The sequence below is a fragment of the Chaetodon trifascialis genome, chromosome 20 (genome assembly GCF_039877785.1).
Source record: "Chaetodon trifascialis isolate fChaTrf1 chromosome 20, fChaTrf1.hap1, whole genome shotgun sequence".
NCBI lineage: Eukaryota > Metazoa > Chordata > Actinopteri > Chaetodontiformes > Chaetodontidae > Chaetodon > Chaetodon trifascialis.
The window spans coordinates 3,287,312-3,300,945 of NC_092075.1; positions in this window are offsets into that span (position 1 = coordinate 3,287,312).

Genomic DNA, 13,634 nt, shown 5'->3' on the forward strand with positions numbered 1-13,634 from the left:
ATTTTAGGTGGGCTGGCCGTCAAAAGTGACTCACCAATTTGGTCCACCAACTTGGTCCAGACTGAAACCTGGTACGCACGTTCATGTTCCCCTCTGACTTTTCATCCAGCGCCATTACCAGATCAAAATGATGACTTGTTCAAGCCTCAGCTGAACTTTGTACACACCAAAAAAGATGATGAACATGGTAAATATTAAACTTGTCTAACATCAGTGTGTTAGCATCATTATTGTGATCATGTACGCTGGTGTGAGACCAAAGTATAGCCTCACAGAGTCTCTAGCATGGCTAGGCTTGGTCTTGTTTTGTCAGACTACCAGTGGCAAACATTGCTGAACTTTGGAAAAAGTAGTCCTTTCTTGTTGACTTTATTAAGCATCCTCTGTAATCTAAACATTTACTTTTACGGCCATGGCTGACGTGTGCTGCCCTTGTCCCACTGAGATGAAGATGTATTTCATCGTGGTGACATGCCTGGTCTCCAGTATTTGTTGGCAGTTGGTAAAAAGGGATCAGGAGGAACACCTGCAGTTCCTCTCTTTATTTAGTCTTCATACTTTTGAAAGTCACACTGGCTTCAAAGCACAGAGCTCTCTGTAGTTATCAGCCTAAAACAGCCTCACAATCAGATTATTGTAAAGCCCTCTGGACATTAATGTGTTTAGTGAACGACAGTACTGCAGTAGTTCAGTCGATAAAGACAAAACCAAGTCGGATAGTAATATGTTGCAGTTGAGGGTAGGAGATAAAGCTGCAAACAATTCGAAGTGTGCCAGCATGGCGTTCCCATGAATTTCACAGGAGCCACAGTTTCCATTTCCGTGTCCTGGGTGGTGTTTTACTGCTTGAGCTTCAGCCAAATGAGCTGTGGTTAGAGTTTTGCAGCATGATTCAAGACAATGAAAATGGCTCGGCTATTGTGCTTTTTGTGTACGTTCAGTGACTTTCTCTGTACCAGACTTTTTTTCTATCCAGAGCCCGGCTGTAAAATTCAAGTGAGGCTTACACCTTAGTTGATCAATTATTAGAATTCATTCATATGATAGCAACTATATTATTTTGAAATGTTTCTGCAAAAACGTCCTGCAAAAAGTCAGAAAACGAGGGCCATCTGATGAAAATAAAGCATGCTGTCTTGTAATGATTTTATTAAGTACTCTTATCAATACTCAGTATGAGCAAGCACCCAAATGTAAGTACTCGTACATAGTCTTAAAACATGGTATTTGTGCATCCCTATTTTTACACAGTGGTATTTCTGCCTCTGATCCTCAAAGATGGAGTGGGCTACGAATGATGCAGAGCATCAAAAACACTTCTTTGATAGGCCACTCCAGCCTCAAAGGTTTGTCTTTATGCACTATTGTATCGTGTTGTTGTACGTTCCTCTAACCATGTCCCACATCGGCTGACTAAATGCTGGTTAGCGGTGAAATTAGGTCACTCCCCGGGGTCCTGTCAATACATAATTAAAAAGGCAGCATAGAGACACACTTCTGTCGCACACTCTGCACGGAATGAACCACTGTGCTACAATATGGTGTAGTTAATTATTTCTAATGTTAAAAACATTACATTTTGTCTATGAGAAGGAGGTGTAATTATGAACCTCGGTAAGACGTTACAACTCACATTTAATCAAATAACTATGACTCATCAAATGTGAAGTATAAAGGCTGGATAGTGAAGGGCCTGCTTGTGTTTCACAGACGCTCTGATGTCAGTGCCTCCACCGCTGAGCTCATGGCGTTTGCACGACCAGCGGGTAACTGCAGCTGATTCATCCTCCACCTGGACAGCTCATTTGCTAAACATGCTCTTTTTGCCTGTTGCTCTCTGTCTAGCTGTAGAATATAACATGAATTCGATTGTTAGACTTGACTTTGGGTATTTGGTGCATATTAGGATGTTTCTACGGCGTCTGTAGTTTAACGTTGATAGATTATTTGGTTATTCTGCATATGTGTAGAAGTGTGATGAAACAGAAAAAATTAACTGTCACAATAAGACAGAAATGCAATTTAGGAGTGAAAGGCAACAACAAGGCCCTTGAAAATGGAGGAAATATAAATAAACTATTTTATTCATAAAAGCATATCTGTGAATGTGTTTGCAAAGTAGAAACAGAGTCTATTTTCCTGTTTCCCCTCAGGCAACAGCGTGCTAGCCTGATAATCAGACTGTAATTGTCAGTTGACATGTAAGCTGTACAAGCAGTTGCTGCGAGCAGTTAATGTTTTTTTTCCACATTGATCAGTGAAATTTGTTTGTTTTTGTTGTGATGGACTTACAGGTTATACAGCTACGTCAATCATCCATGTTTTCCTGTCACTATTTTTCACGGATGTAGCCGGGTAGCTAACCACCTGCGTGGAAAGATGATGTCCCCATTCTTAATTCTGGATTGTTCTGATTGGTCAACTGTTTCTCCAGAAACAGCTGTTGGAACAGCAAACCAGTTTGAGTCACTGAACAAATTAGAAATATTTGCGATTCTAAGGTCTGTAACCAGGTTAGCAGTATGCAAAGGTTTGTATTACGTAGCTTTGTTTATTGGCTGGAGATATACAAGTGACTGGAGCAGGTCAACAATTCCACATCACTGGTTGGGTTTTTGAAAGCGTGCCACTGTAGTTGTAGTTTTATTCGCTCCCGTCGGACATGACTCTACCTCCTGACTCATCTGCTGGACTCAAGTAAACTTGACACTGAGTGCGTGTTTCCTCTTTCCTCTCTGTTAGCAGTCACCTGCCAACTAATGTGCTAACTGCTGTGCTGAATCACATCAGTGGTCTCAGATTGTGCTGCCATCAAATAACGGATGAATGTGAATATGATTGGCTTTCAAAGAATTTACGTTCGCTCTTAGTATGATAGTAGGAGAGTCAGTGAATCGGTGACCTCCAAAGAAATCATGAACTTCACTTCAGTGGTGGTGAAGCTTCTTAATTTAGTACTTTGGGTGGATTCCTTCGTCAGTTGTGTTGTTCTCTCCAAAATAACGGTCTTCCTCTAAAGTAAATTAGCCTCTGAGGTGTTTTATTGGTGTTCTTGGATCAAGTAGCTGTGTTTAATAACTTCCTGACACAATCTGAGATCTTCCAGGGTCCACTTGGGCCTTGTTCTTTTTGGAAAGACTCCTGGAGAAAAGAGCAGAATGTTTATAGGTTGAGCCTTTATATTCATTACATAATTAATGAGGTTGCCACAGGACATCCAGACAGAGCAAGGTATCGGTAGCCTGATAAATTTAGAGAACCTTCTGTCCAAGTTTTGCCGTGGACAAATAGTACAAATTAGTTCATAAACAATTTAATGTCTTCTGAAAGAGTCTGTTAAAACCTCTGGCAGAGTTTTTAAGACTCCATACAGCAGAGCTCATAAACTTGTACAAACAGCCAGTAAGCATTCGTTAGAGCAGTCACCTACTGGAATATATCCACTAACTTTCACTGTGACCACTGTGCATTTCCAAAGATGCTAATAATAAAGCACTAGATTAAGTACTAATTACAGCTTACATGTTTACTTCCATCCACTTTCAAATAAGGCACCTTTTTTTTATTAGGTTTTATAACAAATTGCCTTAAAATCATTAAATTATTTACTATTTACAGTTATTTGCCATTAATGAGAACAACTTTTAGGTTGCCAGGTTGTGCAAAATCCCTCTGGCTGCTGTTAATCGTTCTCCCAATTTAGTTGTTTAATTCATCAGGAAGATCGCAGCAATGGACTGTTCGACTACTTACTTCACACAAAAGTGTTGTGGATAATCTGCACCAAGAGGAGCTTTTTAATATTTGTAACTATAGACTTGATTACTTTACTAGAAGTGATAAATCCTTGAGTGTTTGTTTACCCACACTTTAGACAACTCCATCATAGAAATTATTAATTCAAAGGTTGAAGCAAGTCAAAGGTATTTTTCACGAACTGGCAACCCAGCATGTATATTAATTAATGTCTTATAACTGATCTATAATGCTGTAATCATTTACTAACTATTAATAAAGCCATTAGTTACAGTGTGAAAACCTTTTATGGAGTAGATAAAGAAGCTATCCAGCCATCCCTCAGGGTTGTCTCACTCTTGACTTCAGCTGTTGTGTCTCAGCTTCCTGTAGTGATGATCTAATCTCACAACAAGCTAATTCATCATATCAGTTTCTATCATGTGGTTGATTTTGGCCTCGGCATTCCTTTTATAAACTTGCTTACGCATCAGATTTTGGATTTCTATCTTATTGCCTCTGAAAGGAAAAGCCTGGTGTTGCATCAAAAGCTATAAATTACACCCGATGACTCCAGTGCCAGAATACACATCTGCAGTACAATACTAGCGAATCCTGCATGTGGGAGAAGAAATCTTTGAGAACAAACTCTGCTACTGGTGGCATCCGGCCATGGATGACTTATTTGAACAGTGCACAGAGCTCAGCAATCTTCTGATATGATCTTGTAAATGTCATCCAAAACATGCAGCAGTATTATTGTTAGTAAGTTTACTAAATTCAGAGTACGAGGACTCTTGTCAGACAGTTTTAAAAACATTTGTACTGATGTTCTTCCAGAGGTTTCCCTGGAGACCAAATATTTAAAGAAAACAGAAACGTCAGCCTTTAGGCATTTTTGATTAAGTCCACAAAAGGACGCAGACAAAAAATTACTGTCTGGATTACTTGCCAGCTGTTTGTCTGTGAAACAGAATGTATGTGAATGTGTGTTAGCTCTCCAGTTGTTCACACAATGAAGGCAGAGCTCGTGACAGCGTCACTCAAATAACAACGCCAACGCAACCAGTTTGGACTTTTCCATCGTTACGCTCTCGGAGGGGGAGAATCTTTAAGCTCTTGGCAGCCAGAGACATGATATGCAGGCCTCTTTTCTCGTTGGACTCACGTTGCTGAAGTTACTGCCACGTGCATAATATGTCTTTCAGCCTGAAATGTAATCTATAAATAATGAAAGCTATCACAGATTCTGTCAGCGGTTATTTGTGTTTACTTGTAGGAATCGGTCTTCAACCTAAACTCTATTTGTACAACCTCACTGCTTGGAACTCATTGAGATAAAGACATTATTGTGCATTAAGGATTTTTATTTGAGTCTGCAGCCCATCATGACTGGATGAATGGAACTCAGTGAATTTTATAATGTCATTGATGAAGAAACTGTATTGAATATGAATTGGTCACACCTGGCAGGTCACCTGACCCTCTTCATAAGTATTGGGGCAGACATGGATCAAGCTGATTTGTTTGGGGCGTCTCTGTTTACATGGTACTCAATTAATGCAGTATTTGTTGAAAATGCTGTTTGTGCAAAATCTTGAATTAAAGAGAAACCTTTTGAGGAATGGGGACAAGGCACCCCATATAACAAAAAGTCCTCTTTCAGGGGCAAGGATCTGATTAGTCTTTGAGTCTGTAAATGCCAGAAAATAGTGAAAAATGCACAATTTCCAACATCCCAAGATGGTGTTTTCAGATTGTGCCTATTTAATACTTGTTTATCAACAAATCAGTGGATCTTTTTGGCACAAATATCCTCAGCATATCTATCTGAAAGTGATTTTGGCTGTTAAGATGTGACTAAACTCTGATCGCTGACTGAGCTGTTGGTCCACTCTAGTCCTCTCCAGCATTAGCTGCAGTGATTGAGAAATCATTGCAAAATATGGTTGGCATTAAACCGTAGACCGATCAGTCTCGTGAATAATGTATGGAAATAAAGTTGAAAATGTCCAAAGTGTTCCTTTCAGGACCGTGAAGTGAACTGATGATACTCAGAGGTAACATTTCACATCCTCAGGTTCTAACACAGAGAGGAAAACTGATGAAAAAGTCCTGATTTACTCGTCACTCTCCTTGTCTCCAGAAAATCCCTGAGGTGGAATCACATCCAACATTTACAGTGAAAGAGGGAAATTCTCATTTTGGTCCTGGAAATTACATAAGCGTTAGCTCTGTCAAACAGGCACAGAGGATTTCCCAAAGTCCTGGGTTTGTCTAGAACAACATAAATCAGCACTTCAGGGCGGCCTCCTCAGGAAATGATCAAAGACGCCATGAGAGTATCCATGTCGGCTTCACCTCTGACCTGCTCGCAGCCTGCACACTGAATGCTTATGGCAGATTTAACACGGCACCTCATGTACATATATTTCATTGCTTTCTCTCCAGGAACGCAAGAGTTATGTGTTTTAATGTTATGTGGGTTGACGTTAACTCAAAGGTCAGCTGCTGCTGTGAAAACATTTTTTTTTTCTGGGTTAACCAGTTTCTTTTTTACCCCTTTTTTCAGTTACTAAAACCCTCTGATTGGTTGACCTTTGACTAGTCTTTGCATTAATGGCTTAAATTTCTACAGTGAAGGGTCACTGCAAACAAATCTGTGTCATTGGGTGGATCGGTTGATGATGTCTTATCTCTGATAAGCTTAAGAAAAGGTGCATATTTCACTAAATTTCAGATTATTTACAGATGATGTAATGCCCTTTGAAAAATCAGCTTTTTTTTCCACATTTTTAATGTCTTGTAGTCTTTATCGTACCATGACAAAAACAGTTTTTAACAAGATCCTTTTCACGTATTTTGAAATGTTTTTCCCATCATTGCTACATAATCACTTTATCTTGTTATGTCATTGAACCTTCTATTTAAGATTTTCTATTTTAATATGTATTCATCATGGTGTTCAGTCAAATGTGATTACATGACTGTGAGCGGCGACATTGATTTTGTAAATGCTATAAAAAAGAAACCTTGGAAATGCTTCTTTTTATGTGCAGCGTGTCAGATTTAATGAAAGATTTAATAAAATCGATTTTAAATGCTCCTCCGAAGGCAATTAAATATAAGACAAACCCTGACGTAGCATGGGCCGTAAGCTTTCATGCGTGCGCTTGACAAAGCGCAGAGATCTATAAAGAAAATTACCAAGAAGAAAATAAATTAATCTCATCTCAGTAAACTCGTGGAGACAGTAGATTATACAGCACACCCAATAAAACGAGAGATGTTTGGTAGTAAAACTGCCATCCAAGTTCAGGACGGCAGTGCTCCGACCGCTTCACCCAGGCAAGCATGCCAGCTCTAATCCCTCTCTGTCTGGAAGCACTGACCTCTTTTGTTCACTTGATGGCTTATTACCGGTATTGATTTTGGCTCCTTTATTTTACAGACTTCCTGCAGGGAGGCTGATGACCCATGCACATATCAGACACTGTCGGCCACTGACAACACCAACAAACATTACAGATTTGTTGCGCTCAAGATAAATTGTTTACTTCTATATATATATGGTTTTTGGGGTTTTTTTGATGGATAAAATGTCCCCTGTTGTGATACTGGATCATGTGTGATGCTCTTGGATTTAACTCTGCGCATGTTTTTGGCTTGGTGCGGTCAGCTTGTTGATGGAGGATTCTTCCAGAGGACTTGTGCTGTAAGTGATCATAATGACTGGCTGACGTGTTTTTACTACTCCTTTCCTTTTAAACCTGCGGACTGGATTCGTGGTGTCTTAATGAAATATTAATTGCATGCTACAGTTTGCCCTCGGGGTGGTTGGACTTTTCCAGATATACAGTGATACTGATTCAAAGGACAACTGATATCCAGTTTTGCTGAAGGAGTATTTTAGAGTGCTCCCGTCAAAGGGGATTTTAAATGTGTTGGCTCTTAAGTTGCACTGTTTCTAAGTCAGTTTCCATGTTATGAACAGAGACCAGGTTTGGACAGAAACAAACTCGTATAAGCATCCATTATAATGATTTCAAATATCCTGTAGTTTCAGTGAGTAGAATAATAGCAAAAAGTTGAAAATGGCAGTTGGTTGGTTTGTCAGCACATCTGGTTCAGGCCGACGACATCCAGCGTTCAGGCTCCCTGCTTCGCTGAGCTTTCCCTCCATCACTCTAACTGTTGGAGATGTTTGTGTTTTCCTCACCATGGTTTTCGAAACAGGAGTCATCTTCTCCTGGAGATGGATGGCAGTTTGAGGCAAACAGAAACTGACGCTAAATACAGTCCCGAAAGTGTGTCAGAGTGCAAACCGGAGGGGTCAAATCTTGACTATCCTGAGGGGACCAGCATCAGAAATACTTTCACAGCAGTTTGTCACGATGAACCTTTTACAGAATGACTCAGAAGTGGAAATGTTATACTGCCCCTATACCTTTTCTCTCAGCGTGGAGTGGCGTGGAGTTATTTGAAAAATGCTTTTATCATTGACCAGTTCGAAGGTTTGTTCTATAAAAAGTCAAGAAATTGTAAAAAGAAAAAAAAAGTTTCTCCAGTTTCTCAGAGTTCAAGGTCATGTGTTCATATGTTTTGATTTAGACACTTAAAAACTTGTGATAACAAATGCACAATAACAGAAAACGAAGAAAAGAAGAAAATCTTCATGTTGTACAAGCTTAGAACAATTTTCTTGTATGGAAAAATTACTTAATCAGTTATCAAAGTAGTCACCTGTTATTTTCCTGTTGAGGAACTGATGAATTGTTGCAGCTCAAGCTGATTTTAAGTCTTCAGTTAAAGGTTAATTAGTATGAGATTTGGTGATTTATTTATATTTTTGTTTTGTCTAGCTCCTGAGATGGATCATTTATGTTCCTTTTAGGATGGATTGGAAAAACTTTGGCAGTCCTTAATTTTTTTTTTACCCAGTGTCATCAGAGAGTCAAAATTAATTTGTATAATTAGAACGCTGATGTTAGCGTGTAGCTCCAAAGGGCTGTTGTGGTCTTTTATTTAACTGATGAGTCTTGTCAGTACAGTTTTTTAGAGCATCCTCATATTGTTTTTGTCGGGCCAAAAGTACAAAAGATGTTCAATTTACAGTCATGTAAAACAATGAAAAGCAGCTCGTCCTCACGTTTACAGGCTGACTTTGGCCTTTTTGCTTGTTGCTCAGTTAATTAGTGAACATCATGTAATTCAATAGTCACTACTTGTAAAGTAAAGTTAGCTATTTTGTAAAAAGACCAATCTTTATTGCTGAACCTCCCTAAAGTTCAAGCTTTGTCCGTAGAGCGCACTATGTGAACATCATCTATGAGTAACCTCTACGGAAACGTTCCACCTCCCACAGCCACCCACATCAAAAGGCAGCAGCACAGTCGCCATGGTAAAGGCAGTTTGTTTTGGTTGGTTTGGCCGAGTGAGGCTTGGGCTTTCGGTGAGGGGGACATTTTTATGAGTAGCTCTTCTCCCTTGTCATCAGAAATGTGTCTTCTAGAAGAAATGTGACTCCCTCGCCGACATGATGGAACGTCTTCAGTCATGTTAAACAGCTGTTTGATTAAGTTAGAAATATGTACCGTGTCTTTTGGATTTGAAGAACTCAAAGGCACAGTTCACCCCAGAATCAATCATATTTTTACCTTACCTGTACTGCTCTTGATCTTTTTTGTGCACAAAGCACGAAAAAGTAGATCTGAAAAAGTCAATAACATCTCTTTCCAGAAATCATGACCCTCTTCCTCGAAGTAATCCACAGACTGCCATTTGGAGAAACTGGAACATGAGGATGTTTGACCTTTTTTCAAAAGCAGTTCATTTTACTTCAGTGGCATTGGGTTTGACGCGAAAAATTAGGAATAATTCAAAAGCTCAACACATACAGCTGAACATATTGCCATGGCTGTATACCACTGCGGATAGTTAAAAATAATCTTTTATGTAGTTTTGCGTCATTTGGGTGAGCTGATCCTCTGAACCCAAACCCAGCAACTCATTAAAACACATACATTTATTAAGATTTTCTCGCATTACATGGTGGAGGAATGAAAACAAAAAGCTTGAAACGGTCACTGCTGACCACTGAGAGCCTTCATTGTGTTAAATTGATCACAGTGTTAGTTTCACTTTGTTTTGGGTTGATGTTCTGGCAGACCAGAGAACAGTTTAAGTGGTCCGTCAAGCAGAAAACTCACATCACCACACACGTCGGCCTCGTGGCCTGCGGTAAGTGCCACACGTCATGATTCTGACAGTTTTGAAGATGGTTTGGGTACCTTTGCATTTCCTGCTGAATGTTAGGTTTCAGTACATCAAAAGCTGGCCTCTAGCTGCTGTTTTTTCTGCAGAGGGCTGAAGTACAGATCTCTTCCACAAGGCCTTCTAACCACTAAACATCTGACCTCATATTTGGAACGACTTCACTCGTGCAGCAGGATGACTGGGTGGTTTGGTGCTTCCCTCAGTCGCTGTGTGGTTGACTGAGTTTCCCTCTTTGCAACAAGGCTTGATTTCACCCTGAGACCTGTATGAATGGGAACATTAAGTTTTTGATACGTTTAAAAATTTAAAGAAAAGGTTCACATTTCAAATCTATCTTGCAAAATCACTTGCCCATATGCGCAATGACAGAGTTATTGTGCTAAATGAAACGTCTCCAAAACCTTTGCAATATGAATATTTGTCCTCATGGCAATCCGTCCAGTAGCTGTTGAGATGTTTCAGTCTGGACTGACCAACATTACATTCCTGTTTCCAGGCTGCCAGCAGAACTAAAAAGACTCACTTTAAAAGATATTCGCTAACTTCTTTGCATTTTTTTGTGACTGTGGATTTTGTCCCCCATCTCTTACACTGGAGCAGCAGCGAGAAATGATCCCTTCACTGCCTTAATGGATAGGAGGAATTATTAACTCTACATTACAGTGTGTGCATTATGGGCGGAGTTTCAGTTATGATGTTTGATATTCAGAAAATGAACCAATGGGAGTGGCCTATCGTGTGTTGTTTTAAGATGGAAAATGTGCTCCTGTCCTTTAAGCTCGTTCTATATTAGCTGTTTTTTAAGTTTTGATTACATTTGCCTTCCAGTGATTCTTCTGATTAATCGACATTTGGCACAATGATGTTTAACTTAGCATGGACATGTTTATCCAGTGGTTTAAGCTGAACGAACCTTTCCAGTAGCCTGATAAGCATGACATCACCTCTCCTCTTCCCGGCTGTGAGCAGAAGTTAGGCGTGTGCCGCTAGCATGTCGCACAAAGCAGCTGCTTCTTGATAAACATCTCTGTTTGAGCTGCCTGTCATTATCTCAGCGAAACTAAACCCATCTTCACTTTAACTCGTGTCTCTCTCTGATGGTTGATGGCAATCGGCTGGAAATGATTAGGTGTCTGAGTTTGGTATTAAGTACATGAAACCGCTCTCTAAGAGAAAGATCTCCACTGCAAACAGAAATGCATCAACAAACCGACATCTTGAAGCTGTTTGAAACAATAACACAGAAGTTCTGACTTTTGTCTGTTTTGCCGATTTAGGATTACTTAGATGGATAAAAATATTGTTTATGAATTCTCAGCGGAATGTTTTTGGATTGTGTTTTATTGCTCCGTTTTGTTCACTCATCATTTTTCCTGGTGTGTTAGACACATGGATGCTCTGTTTGACCAGCGTTTCAGAACAGATGAATACTAAAATATGCTCTTCTCTAGTTGGATAATAGCGGTGGAGAAAAACTGGGTTTGGTATCCTCTATGATTCTGAATTGATTCACAGATTCTGTAGGAGCGGCATGTTCGCCGCCGAGCCCCGTTAATCAGAAAGTGACGAGTGGATTTTAAGTTCTTAACTATAAACCACTTTTCCGTCTCTTTTCTCTGTGCTCCATAAGAGTTGAGTTGTGACGTTAAAGATAATGATGTTAAACTGAACATGATGCTTTGATATTGCTGTGCCAGGCACAGACTTAGGTAGCCATTGTTTGAATGGGCATACATCGCTATTAAATAGATTTCTTTTTAATTTTTAGATTTAAATAAAATGTTGACGCTCTTTTATAAATGCCATTTAATTGCTCGCAGCCACGCAGTGTAAAATTCTTTGGCTCATCTTTGGCGTCTGGGTAAAACCCGTAATATCCCTTAATAGAGGATGATACATTTTTCTTTGACACTGAGACTAAAGCGTCCATGCTGACATTTCACTGACGTGCTGTGGCATAATCGCAGATCTTTAATCACCACGATTGGGCAATATGAAAATAGAAACGATTGCCCAACCCTAGAGTTAACTAAGTCAGTTGTTTCCTGACCGGAGCTTGTACAGTGTCTTGGATAATAATGTAATAATTAAGTTGAAGCAGAGGCTGTTCAGCTACCGGAGCTAAAACAGATATCATTAGCGATCATTAGCATCAGTAGCTGATGAGCATAGTGGGGCATTTAGCAGCTACAGAGCCAGATGTTTTTCTCAGGAATGAAGGCTAACGTTGCTCCGTGTCTGCTGCATGTGTGAATAAACTGATGGCTGACATTTGTCCCATCTATCAGCGCTGTGTTTACAGCTTGTTTTTGCTTCACCCAAGTGTTTAAAACAGATAATGCGGGTTTAAAGTGAAGCCTCCAAACTTCTGAAGAAGCAGCTGACACACCCATTATAGGATTTAAGAAGCTTTTCGATGTAGGAGCTCAAAATCTCCGCGTTTTGAAGTGCTTCCTTAATCAAGATAAACCCAGCAGCCGCAGTCTCCTATTTCGTATTCATTATCCCAATTTAGAAATACTTTCCTACTCATATACTAGTTGATTTAAATAAATGCCAGTTTAACCTTTAACATACACTGCACCTTGTGGGATTTATTAGTTTAATTTCACTTATTGTGACAGTATTAGTTGTCGCAATATTTTATATTGCAGTTGGGTGGTTTTCGGGTAGTCAAGGAATGTGGTGACTTCATGTATTTGTACAGTACATCAGTAACTGTGTGTGTGTGTTGATGGTGGGAGCAGCAGTGGGTGGTTTTTACTTCAGATGTCCTTCGACAGCAAAATATCATCTTCGTGTAATGTTTGCCACATTGTACAGGGGTTTGGTTTCCATTGTTAATCACACAGATGAGCCAAAGTTCATTTTTCTCAAGTGCCAGAACATCTCATTTCTGTATCCCCAACCTTCTTTTATCAGACGTGAAAGGATCTTGAAAAGATAATGATCAGTTGCAGACACTTCTGTCCTTCATGTCAGCTGCGGAGAAAAATGACGTTCTCTGCTGCCTCAATGTGGTCCACCAGCAGTTTGAAATATACAGCATCTGCATGATGTATTTATTTTAGGCTGGGTGCACACCCAGCTGCCTCATCTGCACATCAGTCAGCAACAGGCTACTTTACAGGGAATAATTTACCGATCTGTCCGTCCCCAGCTGAATGTGGTGTAGTTGCTGTATGTTAGTGTTGCCATATTTCACTCCGGCAGGCCATATTTACTCTAATACAGAAGAATTAAATAGAAATACAGCTTGTCTGCGCTGATACGTTCATGCTCGAGCGAGTTTAGCTCTCAACTTTTCTTTAATGGTTTTATTTAAATCTCTGACATCAGCCTCAGATAAGACAGGGCTTCAAGCTTTATCATTTAATATTTTTCTTTTTATAGATTCACCACAGAGATTTTCAGACTATTCCTCATGCGGATAAAAAACTACTGACCTCACAGTGAAAGACGTCACAGGAGTGAGAACGATCACTTCATGCTCCCACACATTTTCCATATGTCTTTGTCCAAGTTGAGACCGCAGAGTTCCTGCAGCTGTGTGCATAAAAGCGCTGAGTAGCTGCTAACTAAGGCCAGACTGAGTAACCTCTGTGAAGACCGGCCATCTTCCA